Source organism: Panthera onca, chromosome B1 (assembly GCF_046562875.1).
Source record: "Panthera onca isolate mPanOnc1 chromosome B1, mPanOnc1 haplotype 2, whole genome shotgun sequence".
Lineage (NCBI taxonomy): Eukaryota > Metazoa > Chordata > Mammalia > Carnivora > Felidae > Panthera > Panthera onca.
Genome location: NC_138342.1, coordinates 187,327,457 through 187,352,551, shown reverse-complemented (window position 1 = coordinate 187,352,551; position 25,095 = coordinate 187,327,457). Strand labels below are relative to the sequence as shown.

At 38.0% G+C, this 25,095-nt stretch overlaps 2 long non-coding RNA genes across 4 annotated transcripts in view; one reads left to right on the top strand and one right to left on the bottom strand.

Moving 5' to 3' along the window:
• Positions 1–659: 659 nt before the first annotated feature.
• Positions 660–25,095, bottom strand: part of LOC132691565 (uncharacterized) — a 78,727-nt gene continuing 54,291 nt past the window's right edge. For all 3 annotated transcript variants that reach the window (XR_014137559.1, XR_014137560.1, XR_009615861.3), the window contains one exon: positions 660–932. This is a non-coding gene — a long non-coding RNA (uncharacterized LOC132691565). The remainder of the gene's footprint in view (positions 933–25,095) is intronic.
• Positions 12,195–14,692, top strand: LOC145715419 (uncharacterized). The gene is made up of 2 exons (XR_014137558.1): positions 12,195–12,329; positions 14,521–14,692. It is a non-coding gene; the product is annotated as an uncharacterized LOC145715419 (long non-coding RNA).

The following is a 25,095-nucleotide window of genomic DNA, read 5'->3' as shown; positions in this document are numbered from 1 at the left end:
AGTAAAGCCTCCCTCGAGACAGATATATTTCAAGGAACCTTCCCACCTGTCATTTAAATAGAGTCTTGCCAGGTTGACCTGACTCGTCTTCCAGATATGCCCAGACATGTCAAATCCTAGGTTTAACACAACCTAGAGTCAAGCTGGATTTCATACCACACGAAGATAAAAAAAAAAAAAAATGACTGCATTTTGCAGATGTTCTTGTTTGATTATTCTTGGTGGTGTCCCATTCGACTTGGAATAGAGGTGAAGTTTGTCCTTCAGAAAATTAAACCGTAAGATCAGTTCCTTAACTGATCATCTCAGATCACAAGGAGAAGGAAGAATGACTTGTGGGTCTGTAAGACTGTAACTGGGTTGAGCGTGTTAGCATATCCAAGGGAAGAATCGCAAGGATATGATCAAGAGAGGTTGGGCAATATTGGAAGCCTGGAAAAATGGAATTTAAACAAGCAAGGTGTGGCAGAGCCAGGCGACCACTCTCAAAGGAAGAAGCAGCTTTGGCCAACAGGCTTCAATTCTTTCTATCCTAGTAGTAAGGACATTCCTAATAAGAACGGGCTGCAAGATCTCCTTCTGCACGGACTATTCAAATTCCATCGGCAACACCATCCTACTTGAGAATGATGAATCAGATTATCATGCCTAATGCCATGAAATATTTAATTCAGTTCTTTTCCCTTGTTCTAATTCATGTACTTTAATATTACAACTTTTCCTAATGCTACTACTGCTGGTTCTTTTGAATGCTTAATATGTGATAGCATTCAAATACATTTTCTCATTGAATCTTCTGATTAACCACATGAGGCAGGTGAGGACCATTGTCCTAATGATTTGGGTGAAGAGACAGGTTTAAAGATGTGAGTCCCGATTTGTCCGACTAAATTCAGTCTTCAGCCTGAGATTTGACTTCAACGGGTGTCTGTCTGTAGGAAAATAAGGGAGGACCAATGAGTCATTAATTGGTCTTACACCATAACTAAATTCTCTTTTGAGGGCTAAGTGAATTCTAAGCATGAAGTATGGAACACCATACGTTCATTGGGGCTAAATAGTTGCCTGCGCTTTTAAAGCATAAGATTTTATCTCCTTTTAGTGAAATTGGGGTTTTTTAGTCACAGGTTTTGCTTCTCGGATGTTATTTATTGTTTTAATAATGGCAGAAAAGTGTATAGAGTATGAAATAATCAAAAACTGATTTACTATTGAAATTGGACCAATGTATCTAGGATTTATTGTTTTCACCACCTAAAGTCCACATTTTTCTATTCTTTGGCTTATGGTTCCTTTCTGTCTCCACATACTTCATGATTATTTTGCTTTTAGTTCCTGTACAAGGTTAAAATTGATTTTTCAGAACTTCCAATAACAATTTATAAAGGATATAACTCCAAAGGTGGCATTTCCAGCTGAAGTGCTTAGCTTATATCTGTTAATTTAATATCACAAACTCCTTTCTTTAGCACAATAATTTATTTCTTAACAGAGGATGTGTGAAGGACAAAAAGTGGGCTAAGTTAAATGGTACTATTTCTGCCAAAGTGTTCTCGAGACATTGACATTATATATGGAATGTAATAGCCACTATCATTAACTCAGAAAGGCTTTGATGTGAAGGCAGATCTCTCACTAACACACATTTAACATTTATACCACGATCATTCTCCAAAATTCAGATTTATTGAGTTAGATATCAACAATTTACTAACAACAGTTTTTAGATTTGCTCTTTCGTATGCAATATGTGACTACGTGTGCATGACCTGTAAATTATTAGTGTCTCTTTGGTCATATTATTCTTTGAGGTCATTGGGGTGTGTTCACTGTCCTTATGTTAACATCTTGAAAGGCTCCATATACACCATACTACTTTTCTAAACCTGTACGTTGCTAAACACTGGCAGAGCTGGAAGGAGAGCCGGAAACTTAAAAGTTAGAAAAACACCATGCAAGAAGAGGCTTATCTATGTAGTCCCAATGTTTTTCAATCATGCCATAGCCTCAACAGTTTTTCTTCCTTTTGGCATGTTGCTTTTTATATAGGGTAATAATTGTTGTTTTTATGATCAGCTAATATCATGGCTTAGAAACATCACAACAATGACCAACACTGAAGTGGTGTTTGGACTTAAATCCCAAGGTAAGTTTCCGAACTAGTTTGCAGTGCTGTTAACGAACATTCATAATCACGCCTTCCTTCTTTTTTTATAAGATTTTTTTTTTTTTTTTTATTTATTTATTTATTTTTGGGACAGAGAGAAACAGAGCATGAACGGGGGAGGGGCAGAGAGAGAGGGAGACACAGAATTGGAAACAGGCTCCAGGCTCCGAGCCATCAGCCCAGAGCCTGACGCGGGGCTCGAACTCACGGACCGCGAGATCGTGACCTGGCTGAAGTCGGACGCTTAACCGACTGCGCCACCCAGGCGCCCCAATCACGCCTTCCTTCTTAAAAAGTCACTCTGAGTCTCTGTTGCCTCGGCGTGCATATCTGGTTTTAAGCCATTTGTAGGTCAGGACTCATGTTGGTACTGACAGTGCCCTAGGACGGCCCTTGCCTACAGGTGACATTGCAGATGTTGAAAGAATATGGGCTGCAGGTAGATGTGGGCTCCGCTGAGAACAAGGTTACTGATTTCTGGGGTCAAGTATTATGTGCCAGCAGTTTTCATCTTGAGAAGATCTTAGGAAGGCCATTTTCCAAGTCTTGACTAGAAGCCTTTCAAAGAAGGCTACGGCATTATTAAGCCCCAAATATGTTAGGTCCTGTTTTATTACTTGCCAAGAATATGAGCAACGTTCTAAAATAAATACTACGATACGCTCAGAAACTTCTGCGGTTCTTTAAAACTTGAAGCTAAGTGTGAGAGTTTCAGGAGAGCCCAGTGAGTTGGCCGCACTGGCTATGGCGCCTGGAGCAAAGGGGAGACATGGAAATAAGAAACTGACGTTTACTTCTAGGAAATAAGCCTTTTCACAAATAGGATATTCTTTCCCCACTTCTGTACTCTTATTAAGTTTTCGTTGAATCCTTTTGGTCTTCCCTCCCTTCCTCTGGTGGTTCCTAGTTACTAAATGAGCTAAAAGCATCACCAGTCCATTCTGAAGTGAGAAAAATTAGTATAATATAGTGGCCCTTACAATCATTTTTTCTTCCTGAAATATTGTTCTCTATTCTGATATTGTACCCTTCCCACTATTTTGGTATTAGAACATTCTTTTGAAATATGGTCACTGTTACAATGATTTTTTTCTTTTCTTTTAAAAAGTGTTCTTACTGGGGGCACCCGGGTGGCTCAGTCAGTTACACGTCTGACTCTTGATTTCGGTTCAGGTCATGATCTCACGGTTGGTGAGTTCGAGCCCCTCAGTGGGCTCTCCACTGGCAGCAGGGAGCCTGCTTGGGACTCTCTCTCTCTCTCTCTCTCTCTCTGCCCCTCCCTCATTTTCTTTCTCTCAAAATAAATAAATAAACTTAAAAAAATATTCTTACTGGACAAGAGCTTTAAAGGTTGATGACTCTATGTTAATCCCCAAATTTATATTTGAAATTCTGTCAATTTATGAAGTTGAAAGTTGGCAGCCACAACTGTAGACAAACCTATAACTGAACTGTAGTATTTATTTCCAGATTTCTCTGAAAGGGGACACACTTAGCAACAGATACTGGAAAATACTCTCAAGAATATGACAGATGATTTTTCATATCAAATAGGTAAGTAAGTCACTTCCTTTCCGGTTTCCACTTGACTATTATCTTTTTTTTTTAAATTTTTTAACGTTTATTTATTTTTGAGACAGGGAGAGACAGAGCATGAACGGGGGAGGGTCAGAGAGAGGGAGACACAGAATCTGAAACAGGCTCCAGGCTCTGAGCGGTCAGCACAGAGCCCAAAGCGGGGCTCGAACTCACGGACCGCGAGATCATGACCTGAGCCGAAGTCGGCCACTTAACCGACTGAGCCACCCAGGCGCCCCTTGACTATTATCTTTATCCAACATTTACCCTCTCTACACCTCTAATAATCAGCTTTATTTGCCAACATCAACTATACCAGTTTGTATGATATAAAATCATACGTTATTTTCTGTCCATATGGATTTATCATTTGCCAAGTGCTTCAAAGTCCATAGAGAAACAAAGAAAACATTACATACCATCCATATTTCAAATAACTTTAAAGTTATTTTATTGCCAGAGTTAAGTTATATATAATTTTGTATTCATCTTAATTTTTATCTATAAATAGTCCTTAAAAGAAAGCAATACAGAAAAGCAAATTTTGAAATGAGTTTACAATAATCCTATACAGCGTAGATATGAGCAAAACGTTGTCTTTCAATTTTTTTTTTTTCCAAACACATTTTAGGGTCTGTGTCTACAGTTACCACAAATCAAATAGCAATAGACAGAATTAAGTTTTAAAATCTGGGGCAGTTTGTCACTGTGTTAAGAGTTATAGAATGGGAGAGAGAAGCCCTGAGATCTACTTCTGCTTTTTTCTTTAGAAAATAAGACAGCTGGATTCTAACATCTTTAGTATTTCTGCAGCTTTATACTTCTAAGCTATAAGAAAGACGTTTCAAACGTTAGCTGAAAGGCTAGTAAAACAAAGGTTCATTCAAAAATATGAATGTCATTCAACAGCTTTGGAACAATTTGTTTTGATTAAACGCTTTCCATCTCATTAAAAAGTTTGGCACCTCCTCCCTATTCCTTGTCTAATTTGCACAAAAATTCACTTACGCTCTTTTATGGAACGTGTAGCGTTTTGTGTTTTGTGTTTTGAATACAGTGACACGTGTACATTAGCTATCTTCCCTCCAGCAGCCCAGGGACCGTACCACACTGCTCAGCTTTGTAAACCACAACAACGGTGGGCATTGTGTCTTACACAAAATGCTAAGCAAACATTTATTAAATAATTGATGGAACTATTACAGAAGATCTTAGCCAGGGATTTGCTAGGTAAGCTACAGCATTCAAATTATTCATTTATTCATTCAACAAACACTTGCTGAAGGTGTAATGTGCACCCGACGCTGGGCTGGAGGCTAAAGACATAAAGGTAAACACAGTGGCTGGAAGTAAAGGATCTCATAAAATAGGAGGCTGACATTTAATGAAAAAATTCCCATACAGTGTGATGTACCAGCAGCGTAGGAAGCGATGGCCTACGGATGACAGTAAAGGGTCCGTGGACCAGAGATTGTTACTTCCGAGAAGGGTATTGAAGGAATGCTACGTGTCTGTGAAGCAGACCCATGTGCTTGCAGTGTGTGTGTGGGTGTGTGTATCGATTCCAGGCAAAGAGTGATCTGGGCTTTCGGAGAGGTGAGAAGCAGCATGGCATGTCTGGGGCAGGCTTGGTGGAGGAGATGATACACAGCACAGAGGCGGGGAAGAGGGTGGTGACGGATGAGTCTGAGTAGTTGTGGGCAGAGCTACAACTGTAAGTCACGGGGTGACAATGACAGGTTTTTTTTTTTAATTTTTTTTTAACGTTTATTTATTTTTGAGACAGAGAGAGACAGAGCATGAATGGGGGAGGGGCAGAGAGAGAGGGAGACACAGAATCTGAAACAGGCTCCAGGCTCTGAGCCGTCAGCACAGAGCCCGACGCGGGGCTGGAACTCACAGACCACGAGATGGTGACCTGAGCCGAAGTCGGACGCTTAACCGACTGAGCCACCCAGGCGCCCCGACAATGACAGGTTTTAATCAGGGCAAGTGCCCATCACTCCACTGGCTCTGTAGAGGATGGTGTGGAGACAAGAGATTCCAGAAGAAGGAAGACCCGCTTCTAAGTCCGGGTGAGGTCCCGAGCACCAGGGCTCCGCTGGGGTCCGAGGTGCCCGGACTCAGCAGCTGGCCCCCCGGCCGCTTACCGCTCTGCCACAGAAAACATTAGGTTTTCACGTGCATTAACTTGGCTGGATTTTTTTCTAGAAGAACATTTGAAACTTAAACAGTAAAAATTATGACCATGAAGCTTTGTGGAGAAGTCCACAAGTGATGGTCACAGGAGAGAAAAAAACTGGAAAAAGAAAGACATGCGTACTCTCTCCTTGCTAATGAGTAAAACCTGTAGGACGCGGTGAAAAGATTTTCATGTCCCTACATGTCAAGTCTGTCAAAAGAGGACATTTCTGAAAGAATTCAAAATGTACCCCTTCAGCTTAGTTGACTTGATTAGATATGAACTGAATTACCGACGTCCACGTATCCCTTTGTGTGCATGTGGTCATTTTAGACTTATTTTACCCTGCAAATGCAGTCTGTAGCATTCCCCAGAACCTGTACTTGGGAGACGGCAGTGAGCTTCGCGCAGTAGGTAAGCTTTACCCGGCAGCCTGAAAGGGGCGCGGGGATAAATGTTTGGTGCATTTGAAGACAGACGTGAGTGAGGGGCATAGAGCTGTGCGGGTGCTCTCTGTTTGTGTTTCCTGCATAAATCTCCCACAGAGAAATCCGACCCCTCCCGGGGAAGGAACGGAGAAGAAAGAGCCTGAGTTCGGCACTGCCCAACTTCAGCTAGCCTGCCTGATGCGCGGTGGACCCAGAAGCAGCGTGATTTGAAGACAATTTAGGTAGAAGCTTGTGAAGGATTCCGTCTTAAGAACAAACTACAAATCATATTGCAAATGAGCCGAAAAACACAAATCCTCTATTTCCTGAAGTTTGGTAAACCAACCTAAACGGATGTATTTTTTCTAAAAAAATAACTGTTTATTACGGCTAACCAGAGAGTGACTTCTTTTTTGTTTAAGCAAGTACCAGAACTAATTTCATGCCCAAAACCATCACTTATATCTATTCCTTTATTTATCGCTAATCATTAGTAAAACTAGTCATAAAGAGGCGTCTTACTTTATATGGTATCCTACATATATTTTTACCTTTTTATTATGCAAATTTTAAACAGCTACAAAAGTAGACACAGCACAGTGAGCCCAATGTACTGATCATCCAGTGTCCACATTCATGATCTCTCGCAATCTGGTTTCATTTTACCCTCTTAACCCTTTCTGTTATTATTTTTTAAATTATTTACCTATTTGTTCTAAATGTATTTGTTTATTTTGAGAGAGAGAGAGAGAGAGAGAGAGAGAGAGCAAGCAGAGGAGGGGCAGAGAGAGGGAGAGAGAGAATCCCAAGCAGGCTCTGTGCTGTCAGTACAGAGCCCAACATGGGGTCTGTCTCGCGAACCATGAAGTCATGACCTGAGCCGAAATCAAGAGTTAGAGGCTTAACTAACTGGGCCACCCAGGCACCCCAAAAATTTTACTTTTAACTAATTTTTCTCCCTTTATCATTTTAAAACAAATCTTTTTAACCTCAAGATTTTAGCATGCATCCCTGTAGATAAGCACTCTTATTTAAACAAATATTTATTTATTTTTGAGAGAGACAGAGAAGAGCGCAAGAGAGTAGGAAAGGGGCAGAGAGAGAGGGAGACACAGGATCCAAAGCAGGCTCCAGGCTCTGAGCTGTCAGCACAGAGCCTGATGCCGGGCTCAGACCCACGAACCGTGAGACCATGACCTGAGCTGAAGCCGGACGCTCAACAGACTGAGCCACACAGGCTCCCCTAAGGATGAGGATTCTTAAAAACAAAACAAAACAAAAAACCCCACATAACTACAGTAAACTTACAGCTAGCTCTTAAAAACTGACAGTAATTCTTTCCCTATATATATCTAGCCAGGGCCCAAATTTGTAGTTACCTCTTAAATGTCATAAATTGATTTTTAATTGTTTGAGTCAGGACCCAAATAAGGTAAACACATACAATTGTGTTTAAGATTTTATGTTTAAGATTTTAATATGTTTAAGATTTTATTAATCTGTAGGTTCCATTACACCTCACTATTTTTCCTTGACAGTTATTTGGTTAGGGCACTAGGAGGCCATTATCCTATAGTTTTTCCCAGTCTGGATTTTGGGAGTTGTAGCCTCATAGTGTGATTTAGCATGTTTCTTTGCTCTCTGTATTTTCTGTTAATTGGTAATTGTATCTAGAGTTTAGATCAGATTTAGGTTCTATCATTATTAGGAGGAGGAGGAGGAGGAGGAGTATTTTTGGCTAGACTTCTTAATGGATAAAGCTGTGTTTTTTCATTAGGAGGCTCATAACTTCCAGTGTGTTGTCTTATTATAATGTTAACAACTGCTGATACACAACACCTAGATCTTCACATACACATTTAAATTTTAAAAGTTTTGACGTAAAAGCTATTCAGATGGATTTTCTGAACAACCAAGATTTGTTGAGAAGAGGTAAGTGCCACCTGAGATTAACAATCACACAAAAAAAAACACTTCTAAAAAAACCATGAATGCAAATAATTCCTAATGATCCCATCAAAGGTTTGTTTCATTTATCCAAATTATATGCCATGGATCAGCAAGCACCTTGACAAGGAAACTTCTTTATGTGTGATATAAATCACCAATTGCTTCCTTATTTAAAACCTGGATGATGATCACAGCTCTGTGACTCCATAAATTTGAGTTTCTAATATTATGCAGAAGAACATAAAACCTGTTTATGCATTATAATGCAGCAATAATGTATCTTTTCGCAATCATTGGCATAACTAAATCTACTAACTTGCCTATAGCATGCATAATGACAAGTTTGCAAAATGATCGGAATTTTAAATTTTAATACACCTTCAATCCAAATCCCTGCAGCAATTAAAGAGAAAACCACACATATCAAACCAACAAACGCCTTTAACTCAGTAAGCTGCAGTTTACAGGGAGAGTTTCCATATGCCCTTTGAGGCTACAGCAAAACTAGAGTCCAACAGATATAATTGCCTATTAAAATAAGTCCTGATCGAAATGGTTTGCTTCCTCATCTTCTTTAAAATAAAGATTTACAGAAACTCAACATAAAACATAATGTTAGTTTAGGCTGCCCAAAGGGTTATTCTCCCATGTTTTGGGCTCCTTCTATGGAGGCAAGATTGACGTGGAGAGCTGAGATATTTATCTGGCTCAGGATTTGGCAAATTTCTTTCTGCAAATGTCCAAACAGTAAATATTTTAGGCTTTATGTGCCATTTGATCTCTGTCACAACTATTCAACTATGCTACCACAGCAACCTTGGACAACGCATAAATAAATGAACACACTGTGTTCCAATAAAACTTTATTTATAAAAAAAAAACAAACCAGGCAGCGGGCCTTGTTTGGCCTGTGAGTCATAGTCTGCTGACCCCTAATCTGGATGGTTCAAGCCAATTCTTACTTGTGTGAAGAAAATATTTTTTTCTTCCTCTAAATAATTGAGCTTGGCAGTCCACACTAATTGAGTTCAACAAAAGGGAGCTTAACTTTCCCCTTCATTTGATATGTGTAGACACAGGTTTTGTTATATTTTTAAAGCAAGTCCTTTGAGAAGGCCAGCCACCTGTCTGAGTTTATTAGAATTAATGAGGGAAAAGAATGGATTGTCCTATGTAGAACAAAAGAAATCTGTCAGAAGGAGGTTCAATACTTAATGGAGGCATTGTGCATTTTTACTTGGTTTTATAAAGCAACCACTTCAAAGCTGAAGACCAAAGAAAACTTGAGCACCAGAGAAAAAAGAGAGAGAGAGAGAGAGAGAGACAGAGAAAAGGATTTTAGTTGTCAGGGTCAGAAATCAATCATTAACTGTAACATTAAACATGAACTTTGTATTCCTGTTACTTCAAACAACAACAACAACAACAAAAACCTCACAATTCATTTAAAGTTGGCAACTCACTTTAAAGAAACTGGATGAATTGTTCCATTGTCTGAAATTAAAAATGTTCACTCTATCTTTAATTTGTTTCCAATTAACTTTTGTTACAACACTGATTATTCAATTGTATAAAATAATCATTCCTTGTAAGGAGGGCCTGTAATCTTCAGGGTTTTAAAATACTACATGTCTGATATGCTTTATATGCCCCCATGAATGTATTCCAGAGAGAAATGGCCATTTATTTTAGTCTGAAATTAAAAAAAAAAATGTATCTATGCTTTGTCTTGAAGTTTCCAAGATTAATTTTTGGATGAATCTGGCAGAGGCTAGATCAAGATTATAGTTTACTTTATCTTTTATTTTATCTTTTAAAATACATAGAGGAGCCTAATGCAGACTCCATCGTGGACACAGAAGAAAAGTGCATTTGAAGTTATGACCGATTCAGATGCACTAAAAACCTAGAGATCTAGAAGGAATTTTATTTCTTAGGGTGAAGTGTTTATTTTCTTTGCGGGGGAGCAAAAATCCTTTTTTTTTTTTTTTTTTTTTTTTTTTTTTGTGCTTAGACTTATCTCCAAAGGACATTTTCTGGAGGTCGTCCAACTTGTTTTGTTAATGTTAAAAAGATAACTCGCAAACATTCAACAAATTATCTAACTCTTGCCATTTGCACTTTCCTTCATTCTCTGAAGTGTCAGGTATTGAAGACTGCTCCAAGGTCCACAGGCCTAATGTTCTGGCTCAAGGGAAAATTAAATTTTTGAGACATAAGGAAGGATTTTTTACAATATATGTCTTTTCTGTCAAATGAGGCTTGGCATTTGAAAACTTTAAGATTGAGGACACAGATAAATGATCTTTTTACATACAGAAGGAAGAAAAGGAATTGGCCAACAAGTTTATAACTGCTGTTTATAAAATCTGCTGATGATCCTGCTAATGGGAGACAGATTAAAGAATGTATTTTCCATGGATTTATCCCTGTAGCGGCTACAGAGAAGAACTATGATTTTGGCATTCAGTTCCCAAGACAGATTTTATAATGGAAAAGAAAAAAAAAAAAAAAAAAGACAACACAGATTACACAGTAATGGACACTGTTTGTTAATTATATTTACATAATCATGGACATGGTCTTTAAACTACGTGAGCCTAAACTTGAATTTGGATATAAAAAAGTGCTTTCATCTAATGATGAAACTAGAAATATGGAACATGTCCTCAGTATTTGTTCTTGCTTGTGCTTCTGATCTCATCATAGCGATGCTTGTTTTGAGGGCATTTCTGGCAGCACTATGCTCATTTGTACAGTCTTAGATCTGATGACCTTTAAATTTGTGACCTACTAAATAATCTTCTTCAGCTTTGGAGGAAAAAGAGATGGGTCAATAGAGTTTTAATTACGAAACGCCTGGCAGGGACCCTGCTAATAGAATACAGATCCCGCAGTACATAATGCAACCTAGTCATCCTTTACACTGTTACATTTTGTTCTAGCCTAGGATGTGACAAACTTAAGAAATAAGGTTTTTAGAGCACTGTAAAGAAAAATGGCTCCTGTGCTCACTAAGTCTGAGAATATCCTCGTGTGACTGCTTTTTGTGGAAGCACATTTTCCATTGAAGCTACACTGCAGTGTTTTGAGATGCGTAGTGTTTTCTGGAAAAACACGTATATGGTCATAGCTATAGGACAGCTATTGCGCGAATACATTTTTCTGTGAATATCTTTTTAGTTTGCCAGCATTTCCAGCTTTAACGATAGTGTCATACACAAGTGAGTAAGTAAGTTTTGTCCCTGTTGAGGGTGGTACATCCCTGAAAGGAAGGGATGTACAGAATTCTGACAGGGCGTCAACAAGTTCTCGCAGATCCAGACCAAGCCAACTACAAGGGGATAACAGCATCCTTTCATGATGTGACGAATGGATGACTTTTAGTTAGAGGCTTTTAGTTGAGGATTACAGTGCCAGGCAAGATGACTAAGTTGAAATGCTTTGGAGAAAAACTCATCTCTGTGTTGCCATTTGCCTTCGAGACATTCTCCAACACATTTGGCCATGGGCTGGGATTTCCTGTAGAACTCGAAGAGTTTTAAAGGAGTGTTTTACTACTAAATAATAAGAACACCCTGCACAAGAAAACATCTTTGGGAAGGGAATTACTAGAGATTTTTATCAAATAATAAGAACTAAGAGGGAGGTGTGACATGTGGTTTGGAGAAATGATTGGCTTTGGTAGAAAAAAACCTCACAATGTTGCCTTTGGAAAAAGTTGTTCCCGATGAATTCTTTTTCCCCCCGTGTAATAGGTTGTAAGTCAATTCTCTGGGTAATGAGGTTGTGCCTACATAGTCAGTTTGGGAATTTTTGTAGAATGTAAGTCAATTTAATTATGTATTTTTTAGTTTTTGAAAACTCTTTATTGTAGCCCACAAGAAAAGTGCACATAATCTAAGTGTAAACAGCTTGACAAATTTTCACTGTGGTATCCAGCATCCCCATCAAGAGACATAACATTACCAGCATCTGGAAGCTCTGCTTATGTTTCTTTCCAGATGCTTCTCCCACTTCTAAGGTACGACTATTCCTTATTTCTCCATTATGGATTATTTGTGATTTTTCCTAACTTGGTATAAATTGAATCATAGAGAATGTATTCTTTTGGGTCTGGGCACTGTATTTGTTAGATTTATCTATATGACTAGAAGTAGTTTTAGATTATCTATTTTCATTGCTGCATGTATTTTATTATATGAACATACCACAATTTATTTTTCCATTCAACCATTTTGCGGGTAGTTCCCAGTTTTAATGATTACGAATAGTGCTGCTATTAGACATTAATGTACGTGGTTTTTGGTAAATATGTCTATGCATTTCTATTGTATACATTTTCGTCTTTAAAAAGCACACTTTGTTATAGTTATTTAAAAGTATTTGTCCACTCCAGTACTGAAATCTGTGGTTCTGCATCCAATGATTTATTTTTTCCTCTTGATTATTGGTCATATTATCTTGGCTCCTATATACTTAGTAATTTCTTATTTTATGCTCTAAACTATCATGAAAACACTCCTAGAAGTCCCAGATGCCTTTGTCTTCCACCGAAGGGCAGGCAGACAGAGACAGACTAAGGGGAGCATCACTTGAACCCAGAGATTGCACTGGACTGGGGCTGAATGGGTTGCAATGTCAATAAAATTTAATGACATCCTGCTTGCTGCCATTCCTTGACTGTAGTTGTGCGGTATTTTTGATTGAAAGGCCGTTAATTTCCCTTCTCTTCCGTCTTTCCTTAAAGACTGTAAGAGATCCAGCTCTGTGTTTTAGAAATTCCCAGTCCGGCTCTCAAGCCACCTTTCCCGGGCCACTTGGAGAGACCGCAGCAATCTTAAGGACAGGACTGGTCATGTACGTGAGGCAGCTCTCTCCCCTGGCCCGTGTGTTTCCTAAGCCCTATGAAACCGCGGGGAATCTCATTCCGTCTTTTAGGAGTTTGGGCCCTGGCTCTACACCCTCCTGCCAAACCTCAGAACTCAGCAAAGGCCCTAGGATGTAAAACAGCAGTGTATCTGCAGCTCCCCCAAGTTTCCATGTTGTCCTCTGGCACCATACAACTGCTAAATGCTCTTCTGGTTTCTCTTCCCCGTGCTAAACATCTCTGATCGGACCCTCGGCTATCCTCAGCCTGAGCCTAGAAGCAGCAAATGCCCTGGTCACCAGATATCCCTTATAATATTTCTGGAATTTTAGTCGGTTTACTCTTTGTCGTTTCCACAGCTCTCTGATGTCTTTACACATCTCTTATCTTTGAGGATATCTTTCTTTTTCTACTTTGGCACCACAGAAGCATTGGTCCCTCACAACCTACTACATCTCAGAAACAGGGGTCGAGTAAATTAATTTTAATTACAGGTTGTTGTATATAATTCTTTGTATTTTGCAGGGTAAGTTCAATATCTCAATTTGCATTCTCGCAGCAATCCCATGACTTCCAATTCCAATTGGAATTTGCCTTCTCACTTCCAATTCCAAGCAGATGTGCATCAGTCTTTCTATTTTATGGATTAGGGACTAGGGTCCAAAAAATTCAATCTCTTGCGGAAGATCAATCTGCCAAGGGGCAGAGAAGGACCTTGTATCTTTTTTTTTTTTTTTTTTTTTTAAATTTTTTTTTTCAACGTTTTTTATTTGTTTTTGGGACAGAGAGAGACAGAGCATGAACGGGGGAGGGGCAGTGAGAGAGGGAGACACAGAATCGGAAACAGGCTCCAGGCTCCGAGCCATCAGCCCAGAGCCCGACGCGGGGCTTGAACTCACAGACGCGAGATCGTGACCTGGCTGAAGTCGGACGCTCAACCGACTGCGCCACCCAGGCGCCCCATGGACCTTGTATCTTTTAATTCCCTCAAGGCCGGCACTATTTACTGCACACCACAACTATTTTTCACAAATAAATACAAACATGGTCACAGACAGTTTGGCAGATATTTACATATCAATCACAGATTTGGGATTAGTGCGATAATTTCATATGTTTGTTTTTTTTAATTTGATACCAGTGTGTGTGGGGAAACATAACTGGAAAGCTAACACATGAAGGGGGTTTATAGGACACGAAAACTATAACCCTGATCCTCAAAATTCATCCTGCCCACTGTCGTGGGTAATGCCTAGAATGTCATCTTTCTGACTTTAAACCTTTGGGTAAATGGAATCTTCCTGAGACTGTCAAAACACAGATATTCCTGTTTTATACATCATAGTGACAACGAAACTTCCGGAGGATGGAAACCATATGCCCTAAGAGCCAAAGTGCTGGAGTGCGCAAAAGCGAAAAGAATGGGTAATGCACAGACGGACAACGCACACATCTCAGAAAGCCAACGCAGGTGCAGGTGAACTGTGAATAGCGGATGGTCAGAGGAGACCAGTATGGTGAGGGGTCAGTTAACCATAAAACTGTAGATGTTATAGGTGAAAGAAACATGAGCGATAGGTTGAAAAGTCGGTCAGCTAGTACAAGGTAGAGAAGGGTAGGCTCAAGGTCAGATGGTGTGGATGTGCCTGTTTGGACTCACAGTAGAACAACTTTTAAATTGGATATGAATGTCATTAGAGGGCAGTAGTTTTCAGTTGAACACCATCGCCAAACCTTCCTATTATCTTTTGTTCATTGATGTTTCATCTCTGCCTCTTGAAAACATTTGTGCTTATAACCCTTGACTAGTTAAATCATTTTATTTTATAGATGAGATCCTGAGCCTGGAAAGTGGCACATCCAGCTTAATGAAGCATGTCCTTCTTGTCATCATTCTCAGAAAGCACCTCCTCATATTAGTTCATAACCTATTCATCATTAGTTTACTGTACGACATGCTTTATAAAACAAAACAAAACTTTTCTTTCCACTAGACTGTCTCTTTCTTTCCCCACCCACAAAAGACTAGACATTTTTGTTTTAGGCGATTGATAGAAGGCCAACGGGCAGAAAACACGAAGCAGATTTCAACCTAACTATAGTAATTAACAATCTATAAATTTCAGCTGTCTCAGAAAGGGTTTTGGAATAACACACGCTCGGGCATGGGAAGTGTTCAAGCCAAGATTAGGGAGACTGAAGAAGGAAATCCTATATTTAATGGGAGTTTGACTCTGAGATCTCTAAATTGCCATCTGAGTAAAGAAACATATAGAAGTCCTGATCTGGATCTGTAGAATCTGTAAATTTAGCATCCGTATGCCTACCTCAGAATCGATCTCCATTCCCAAACCCACACCTTTCCTATCATAGCTCTGTGTCTCTCTGTGTATCATAAAACATATACACTCATATGTGCACATATTTGTTTCATATAAATGTATCTCATATTTATTGAGAACAACACAGCATTTTTGTGCTGTTGAGGATCTAACAGTGGACCAAGATGTTGTTGCCAGAAAATAGCCATGTTCAGTGAGATTCTTTGGGATTAAAGGACACAATTGTGGAATAAGCTAAAAGTGAAAGACGTTGAGGATTCTGTTAGTCATCTTTGATTTAAACTGTGAGTTGATGAAACATTCCCATGTAATCTTTTCTAGGGTTTAGATCTCTATCCAAAGCAGTCAGAGGCCTTGTATTACAGGACATCGTGCTAATGTAAGCAAAACATTGCTGTGTCTGGGCAGAGATTGCAACCCTAGAAATGGCTGACAAAGAGTCCTTTTGAGAGATTTTGTATCTGTGTAAGTGAAGAACTGCAAAGGGGTTCAACCTTTTGTTTTAATTTTCTTTCTTTTTCTTTGTGAAAGAGAAACAAAACAAGTTTTGTTCCATTACAAAATTTGCAACTAATGAAATGTTTGGAGATCCATAAGGCTAGACAATATGGCCATGTGGAGTTTTTAGAAAATTTCATTTCTTTAAATAAAATGTGCAAACACATGGAATAGTTTGCAAACTTCTTATAATTTGGAAGCAACTACTTTCTTGGCTCAAAATTTCAATAGTTTGTTTTCCTACAACTAATGTGACAGATTGGAATGGAGAGAAGGAAAGTAGAAAAGGACGGTATTAATCCTCTAGTTTGAAACCTTCAGGAGCTCAAAGGTCATGGACTATAGTACAAAGTTCTGGATTGTTTTACTAATTTCTTTTAGGAAAACCATTTTGTAGGGAAAGAAAACGACTTTTTTACCTCATGACACATCATTCCTTTTCCAAATACTACCTGTAAATATGAGCAAATTTCTTTCTAACATCTTGCCTCATGTAGGACCTTTAGATTGTAATAAATATTTCTATGAGGTAGGCTTAAGTCATTGTATCTAATAATCCATGGCCAAATCTGAGGTTATGAATATTTAACCCTTATGATTTCTTTAAGAGGTTTATAGTTTTAGCTTTTACATTGAGATTTTATCTATTTTGAGTTACTTTTTACATATGATATGAGGTAAGGGTCCAACTTCATTATTTTGGGTACGGATATCCACTTGTGTTCTCCTTAGTATCTTACTGAGAAAGAAAACTAACTTGCTGACCCATAGGAAAACCATCCCATTTCTTTAAAAAAAAATTTTTAATGTTTATTTATTTTTGAGAGAGAGAGAGAGAGAGTCAGAGCGCAAGCAGGGGAGGGGCAGAGAGAGGGAGACACAGAATCTGAATCAGGCTCCAGACTCTGAGCTGTCAGCACAGAGCCCAATGCAGGGCTCAAACTCATGAACTGTGAGATCATGACCTGAGCTGAAGCTGGGCACTCAACCAACTGAGCCACCCAGGAACCCCATTAAAAGCATCCCATTTCTAAATCACTGTAATTATTAGCAAATTTATTTCTAACATGCTGCTACATGGGAGACTTTTTATACCATGATAAATTTCTAAAAAGTATGCTTGAGTTATAAATGTTGAAATTTGAACTTGCCTTCTATCAGTTGAGAGGCTAGTGCATTTCAAGACGTGTAGTAAGTTAGTATTATTTAATAATTATTTGTTGAGGAGGAATTGTTGGTAGAGTGAAATGTACTGAGAGAATATTTTTGGCTTTTGACTTCAAAACCAAACTGCTACTACCCATTTCTATGACAATGAGGAAGTTACCCAACCGTTCTGAGCTTTGTTTTCTTATCTACCAGATGAGGACAGCAGTATCTTTTTCCTATGATGTGTTATGACAATTAAATGTGATAATGTATTGTAAAACTGCCTTGAAAAAAATAAGAACTCAATAAATATTAATTAGGATTGACTTGGCTCTAACACAAATTTATTTTTAGGATGTAGATCTTCATATATTCTTTTTTTAGAGCAGCTTTGAGGTACAATTGCTATTATAAGCGCACCCATTGACATCAAATTGCACATATTTAAAGTGTGCAGTTTGAAACATTATGCTGTTTGCATCCATCCATGAAAGCACCACCACAGTCAACAAATAATGTCTTCTTGCCTCCTTGTAGTCACTCTTTCCTGCCCCTGCACCCCCAGCCCCCAGTCCTTCCTTCCCCAGGTACCCACTGATTTCTGGCTTGTCATTGTAGATTAATGTGCATTTTCCAGAGTTTTCTGTAAATGGAATTATGCAATATGTATTTTCTAGTTCCTCTCACATATTAGTATAATGACGCTGAGATTCATGCTTACTGTTGAGTGTATCAGTAGCTCATTTATTTTTATTGCTGCTTGTATTTCACCGCATGGATATGCCAGTTTGTTTATTTATTGACCTGTTGAGGAATATTTGGTTTGTTTCCATTTGGGGGATATTAAATATAAAAGATGTGGGAAAGAGGGATGAGCAGGTGAAGCACAGAGGATTTTTAGGGCAGCAAAACTACTCTATATGATTCTATAATGGTGGACGCATGTCAGAATAATTTGTCCAAACCCAGAGAATGTATAACACCAAGAGTGAAAGCTGATGTAAATTATGGACTCTAGGTGATGATGATGATGTCAGTGTAGGTTCATTAATTGTAACAAATATATCACTCTGGTAGCGGATGTTGTTAATGGGGGACGTTATGTATGTGTAGGGGAAGGGCGTAAATGGGAAATCTCTGAACCTTTCACTCAACACCCAAACCTAAGCCTAAAACGACTCTAATATATTAAGTCTGCTAAAATTTTTTTTAAACATCCATACGCAAGTTTTTGTGTGAACATCTGATTTCAGTTCTTTTGGGTAAATGCTTAGGAATACAATGGTTGGAACATATGGCATGTGTATGCTTAACTTTTTAGAAGACTGCAAGACTGTTTTCTGAAGTTGCTGTGCCATTTTTTTTATTTCCACCACTCATGTATAAATTCCCAGTCACTTCTTTCCTCACCGTCACTTGGTATGGTCAGTCTTTTCAATTTTATTCATTCTAATTGGTGGGAAGTAGTCTCTCTTTGTGGTTTTAATGCACACTGCCCTAATGATCTACCATATTGAGTTTTTACTTACGGGCTTCTTTGTCATTTGTACAAATTTGGTGAAGTGTCTGTTAAAACATTTTACCCAATTTTTGTTTGGTTGTTTTGTTTTCCTGCTGAGTTTTGCGAATTCATCTTGGAGTCCGGATAGAAGTTCTTTATCAGGTATATATTTTGCAAATATTTTTTTGCTAGTTTGTGGCTCATTTTTTCATTCTCTCAGCGGTCCTATTAAAGAACAGAAGTTTTTAATACTGATGTAGTTAAATTTGCAAATTTGGTTTTTTTGTTTTTGTCTTTTTTCTTTTTGGTGTTGCGTCTAAGCAATTTTTGCCTAGCCTAGGTCACAAATATTTTCTCTTAAGTTTCTTAAAGAAGTTTTACAGTTTTAGATTTTACATTTAGGTCTATGATGTGTTTTAGTTTTTGTATATGATACAACATATGTATCAACATTTATTTTGTTGCATATTTATATCCCAATTATTCTGGTACCATTTGTTGAAAAGATTTCTTTCTCTGCTGTGTGATCTTTGCATCTTTTGCAAAAATTAGTTGTTTATATAAGAGTCTATTTCTGGACTCTACTCTGTTCTACCGATCTATCTGTCTACTTTGATGTCAATAACACAGTGCCTTGATAACTATGGCTTTTAATAAGTCTTGAAATTAGGTAGTAAAAATCTTCCAGTTTTGTTCTTCTTTTTACAAAGTTTTTAAAAAAATTATTATTTTTAATAAAAAAATAATTTTTATTCTAGGTCTTTTGAATTTCTTTATAAATTTTTGCATCCGCTTGTGAATTTCTAGACACACAAAAAAAACCTATTGGATTTTTTTTGTAAGCTCATTTGGTTGTTTTTCTCATATTATGTTGAATCTATACCTGTATTTATTAAGAGTCAAATCTTAGTATTGAGTCTTTTGACCCATAGAACAGTACATTTCTACTGTTGTTCAGGTTTTATTTATTTTTCTCATCAGTCTTTTGTGGTTTTCATTGTACAGGTATTTGTCCCTAGGTAGTTCATATTTTTGATGCTATTCTTAATTGTAGTCCTTGTTAAATTTCAGTTTCCAATTGTTCATCACTAGTCTATAGATATAACATTGACTTTTCTATATTGATCGTATATCCTACAAACTTGCTAAAATCATGTATTAGTTCTAGTAGTGTTTTTGTAGATCCCAATGAATTTTCTACATAGACCATTTTGTCATTTGTAAATAAAGGCAGTTTTATTTCTTTCTTTCCAATCTGGATGCATTTTATTTCTTTTTCTGTGTGTTACTGCACTGGCTAAAACCTCTAGTTCAATGTTGAATAGAAATAGTGAGAACAGATGACCTTGGTATAGTGTTCTTTGTGTTTCTTGAACTTTGTGTTTGTTGAACTTCTTCAATCTGTGGTATTATAGTTTTAATCAAATCCGGAAATATTTTGCCATTATTTCTTCAAATATTTCTTTGTTTCCCCCTTTTCTCTCCTTTCCTTCAAGGATGCCAAAGAAATATGTGTTAGGCTTTTTGATGTTGTCTCACAGTTCACTGATGCATTTTCACTTAATTGCTTTTTTTGCGGGGGGAAGGGTATTTTCAATGCTTTTTTTCTTCAAGGTCACTAATATTTTCTTCTGCAATGTCTAGTCTGTTGTTATTCTCAGTCAGTGTATTTTTTAGTCCCTTCCCCTTGCCTTCCCCACTAAGGCAATACCCTTCTGAGTATTCTCCCCAGTGCTTTGGAATTATGATGTTTTCCAGTATGACTAGTAGCGCAGGAACTACCTCTTTCTCTGTGTGAGACCCTGGCAGTTTCCTTTTACTCTTCTAATGGTTATTCCCCTTATCTTGGGTGGTTTGGTCACTGATCGGTACTCTTCTGGATACTCAAGGGGCTCTCCACAGATCTCCATAATCCTCTCTCTGTGAAGTAGATGGGCTTCTGTGGAAAGGACACACCTCGTAGAATTATTCACACTTTATAAACCTAGGGTCAAAAACTTTTTCTGTAAAGGGCCAGATGGCAAATATTTTAGGGTTTGCAGACCATATGGTCTCTGTTGCAACTATTGATTCTGTCATTATAACATTAAGCACTTATCATATGTAAATCAACGGGCATGGCTATGCTCCAATAAAGTTTCATATACAAAAGCGTGTGGCAGGCCAGATTTGGCTTATGGGCCTTAGCTTATTGACTACTGACTGTCTTTTGGATTTTGTTTTATTTTGCTTTTATAGTTACTCGCTCCTGGATACAATTTAAGCAGAAAACCTTATTCCAAATTCAAAGCAGAAAGAAGAGTATACTGCTATTGAAAATGTTCAGGCTGGTATATACTGACGCTCGGATTCGTTATTTTTGTCTTCTGTTGCTGGAATGCTAAGTAGTGAATCATTTAAGGCTGACATTTAAGCTAATTGCTCTTTAATGTACATTTGACATACGAAGCAACATATTGCAATCTAAAAATAATTAAGATAAATCATTTGCTTCTATTGCTGTGGAAAAGACAAACTATTTTCCAGCTCCCTCCCTCCTACTGTCTGAACCAGAGTGTGCTGCAGTCAAGATAGAGAATTGGGACTCGCTGCTCACTCTGCACCTTGGTGTCTCCCTGAAATAACCGGGAACAGCACATGCAGCGCGAGTGGCAGCCTCCTGGATGCGAGCTCTGTCATCAGACAACCTCCCCAGATGGGACTGCGTTCCAGGGGCTGCGCTCCGGAATTCCTCTGGAGCGCTTTGGCAGGCAGCCAGCGTGCTGTGAAGGATTAGACTCTGCTTCCTCCCTCCTACATAAACCCCCAGAGGAGTTCCCTCTTTAAGTTTAAAAGACTGGCTGCAACCAGCAGGTCCAATAAGTGGACCTATTTGTAAGTTGGATATCTTGGGAATTATGCTGCACAAATAGGTCAGAGTTGAATAACTAGTATGTGCAAATTGACTTTTCTCTTAGGGGCGGGTGGTGGGAAACCCTCAGAGTTTTCTCTAGGGGGATTATACCATCATACAACAACTGTCACAGGGGCGCAAGACATGTTTGAGTAGAATGGATCATTTGTTTCTGTAGGCATCTCGCTTTTAGTTATAAACTTAACTGATCATATTTCAAAAGCATGTTGTAATGTATGTTCTTTAAAGGAAACCTTTTCTCCATTTACGCTAAGCAAGTAAAGGTTTCCAACTTTATTCTATGTGGTTACATATTATGAAATCAAAAGGCTGCTATTTCTCTACAAAGCCAATGCTAATTCCTTGTAAATACAGATTTTTGGTGAGCTTTAAAGTAAAATGCATGGGCCATTTTTCTATATTGTAATTTTTCTTGAAAAGAGGTCAATTCTATGAACAAATTTACCATATTTGATTGAATATATATTTATCACATATTATGTATGATGTGTCTTTGCTACAAAGCAAGCTCTGTGACAGCTAAAATTGTGTACCTTTTCCATTGCCGTGTCCCTAATGGCTAGAGGAACCGGACGCGTAGTTGTATCATTAAATATTGGTGCAGTAAATGAATGCATGGATATAATTGACCTCACCGGGTTGGGTGACTGAATAACTATTGAAACATGTCTACAGAAAATAGTAACTTCATTTTTATAGGGTTTAAAGGTGGGAGTCTCCTCTATTGAGCAGAAATTAACTATGCAGTGTGATCTTCCAAGAAGGTCTTTGGTGGCAAGACACTTTATAGAGAATATCGGTGAAAAGAGTCTTACTTCTAGGAATAATCCTTTTTGTTGTTTTTGTTACTCATTTCTGTCCATCTTGAATTGTGGTCAGAAAATGTGGCTTGTATTATAGCGGTTCTTTGCAATTTGTCTTATGAATCAATTTTTGTCTGCCTCTGCGAAGTGGTTTTCTAACCTTCACTCCCCGCCCCCATTTTACCCTATCACTGATGCTTATAGCCTTTCTGGGTTCTGGGTTTTGGCAGTGATCTCAGACCCTATACAGACACGAAACCAAAGTTCAAGGCCACCCAAAACTGGTAGATGCTTAACTGCGTAGGACTGTTTTCACTTCATTTCTGATCTTATAGATACTTCCTTATTTTCTTCCCCAAGCTCACCCATTCATCTGTAAGGCAATATGAATATTTCACATAGCACTCTTACAGGATTCACAGTGGAATGTCCAGATATCTTGCTGAAATATCGTGAGACATAGAAATCTTTTCTCAAGATTCAAGGTTCTTTCTCCCCCTGTCTTTAGGGCCATGAAGGAGGGGTAAAAAGTGAGAAAGTGAGTCACAAGTATTCAGTTTTCACATTACTGTCTACTTAATTGGAACAAGGTTTGATCATGGTAGAGGTGGATAATGCAGCAAGCTGCAAGATAGAAATTTGGTTTGGAAAATGTGGCTTATTTTTAAACTAATTAAAACTTCTTGATTGTGTTCTACTGGTCAGCCATCTCCTGTGCAAAATGGGAGTAAGGACAGAGCTGCTAGTTTCTAATTCGGTTTGCAATATTTGACACGAGCAAAGTGCCTTTTTAAAAATAATCTTAGAGTTCCATAGAATTTTATCGCCTTTATGCCTTGTTGGAACTAATAATAAATTGTTTATTATAACATGTTATAAATGTTACTTTTATTCATGTAAAATAATATAGTCTATTACCATGATTTAGCATTTTACTTAGGGCCATTACCTTGCAGTGACTATAAAAAGATAACTGCTCTTGTCTTCCAGAAGGGGGGATAGTGTAAGCTGAGCAGCAATGGAACCATTATCACTAAAGAACAGGCTATATTGGTTGTATACTTTGTGTGTAGTAACATACTTATGCCCTTTATTTGCAAAATTTTATACACTTTTCTCAGTGTGTGTGTGTGTGTGTATACCTATTTTCCAAGTTGATACATGAATAATAAATAAGGACTACAGTAACACAATGATAGAGAATGGAATATCTTAGGAATTTAAGGGAAAAAATATTTTTCTTACATTTTACTACTAAAGGTGTAAATAACAAATACTGGAAAACCCATTAACAGGAGTTAATAAAACCAAATTTTAGTAATTCAGCAACGACCTCTCCTATACAACACACATTGTACACTTGCAGATCTAGTGGCTTAAATTTCACTATTCACTTGTTACTTAGTTGTTATTCCAATGAGAGTGAGTCATGAAATTGCTGTTTCCATCATACTTAAACTCAGAATTTTGTGTCGTTTTATGTAACCTACATACTTTCAAGATATTTTGTTTTACCTCCTTTTTCCTTACTGTTTAACTTGGCAACTGTATAAAGCTTCTTAACTTACTACAGAGCAATCAAGTTCATCTTAAGGCTGAGGCAGGTAACAAGTTGCCAACCTGATATTATTTTTAAGTGCTTTATAGAAATGATCTGCCCATTATAGCATTAAAAAAAATCACACAGACTAAGGATCCAGGCACTGGAGTATGAGGGGAAGAGCTCAGGATTGGCGTCCTAGCTTTTGCTTGCTAACCACATGAAGATGTAGGTCAGAAAAGGTGAAATACCAATTACACACACTTCTGCCTAATCCCATCTACATATTACCAGCACATTTCTTAACGTCATGAGCTGTGGTGTTGTCCACTGAAAAATGATGATACTGTTCGACACAGAAGATGGATGTCAGGCATAAACCAAGTGTTATATTTTATTACCTTTTAAACCGTGAAGCACTATAAATATATGTTGCAATCATTATGAATTAGTATCACGGATTCTAACTTACATTCTCACTTTAATCCCTATGATTTTAATTCTATCTGGAAATTACATTTGTATGGATTGGAGCTAAAGAAATGTGACAATATTGGAGGAGCAGAGGTTAGGATCACACACAACCAAGGGAAATGAAAAGGTCATGTTTTAGGAAAGAAAAAAACTAACTGTGAGATTTTATTTTATTTTTTTAAGATTGTCAAATAAGTTTTAGAAGTGATTGGGCTGCTCATTTAGGCAACTGGCTGTCTTCATTGTCTTCATCATCACATCCTTATCCTCACCCTCATTCATAGATAAAAACAATAAAATGGACCCTCTCGTTAACGGTGTAAATTCTTGACTTGGTGGAATGAAGGGAGTCTCCAAAAAGGTGTACAAAGGAGTGATAGTGTTTTCTAGAACTCACTTGTGGGGGGAATTGCTAGAGAGGCCTTGTTTTCCTCCTGCAAGAGGAGGTCTCTGCCCAACACCTGGCAACAGTCTACAATAAAACTGTTCACACCCAGGTTCTGAAATACTTACGGATGACTACTAAGAGATTTTTAATATTGTTATAAGAACTAAGGAAAAAATAGAAATTCATTAATTGCAGGGAGGTAAGCATTTGAAAAAATAGATCTCTCCACATACACAGGCACGTGGCAACACTGCTCGCTTCCAAATTTACCAAGATGAAGCAAGCTACAATCTGGTAAAGGTATTGGACCC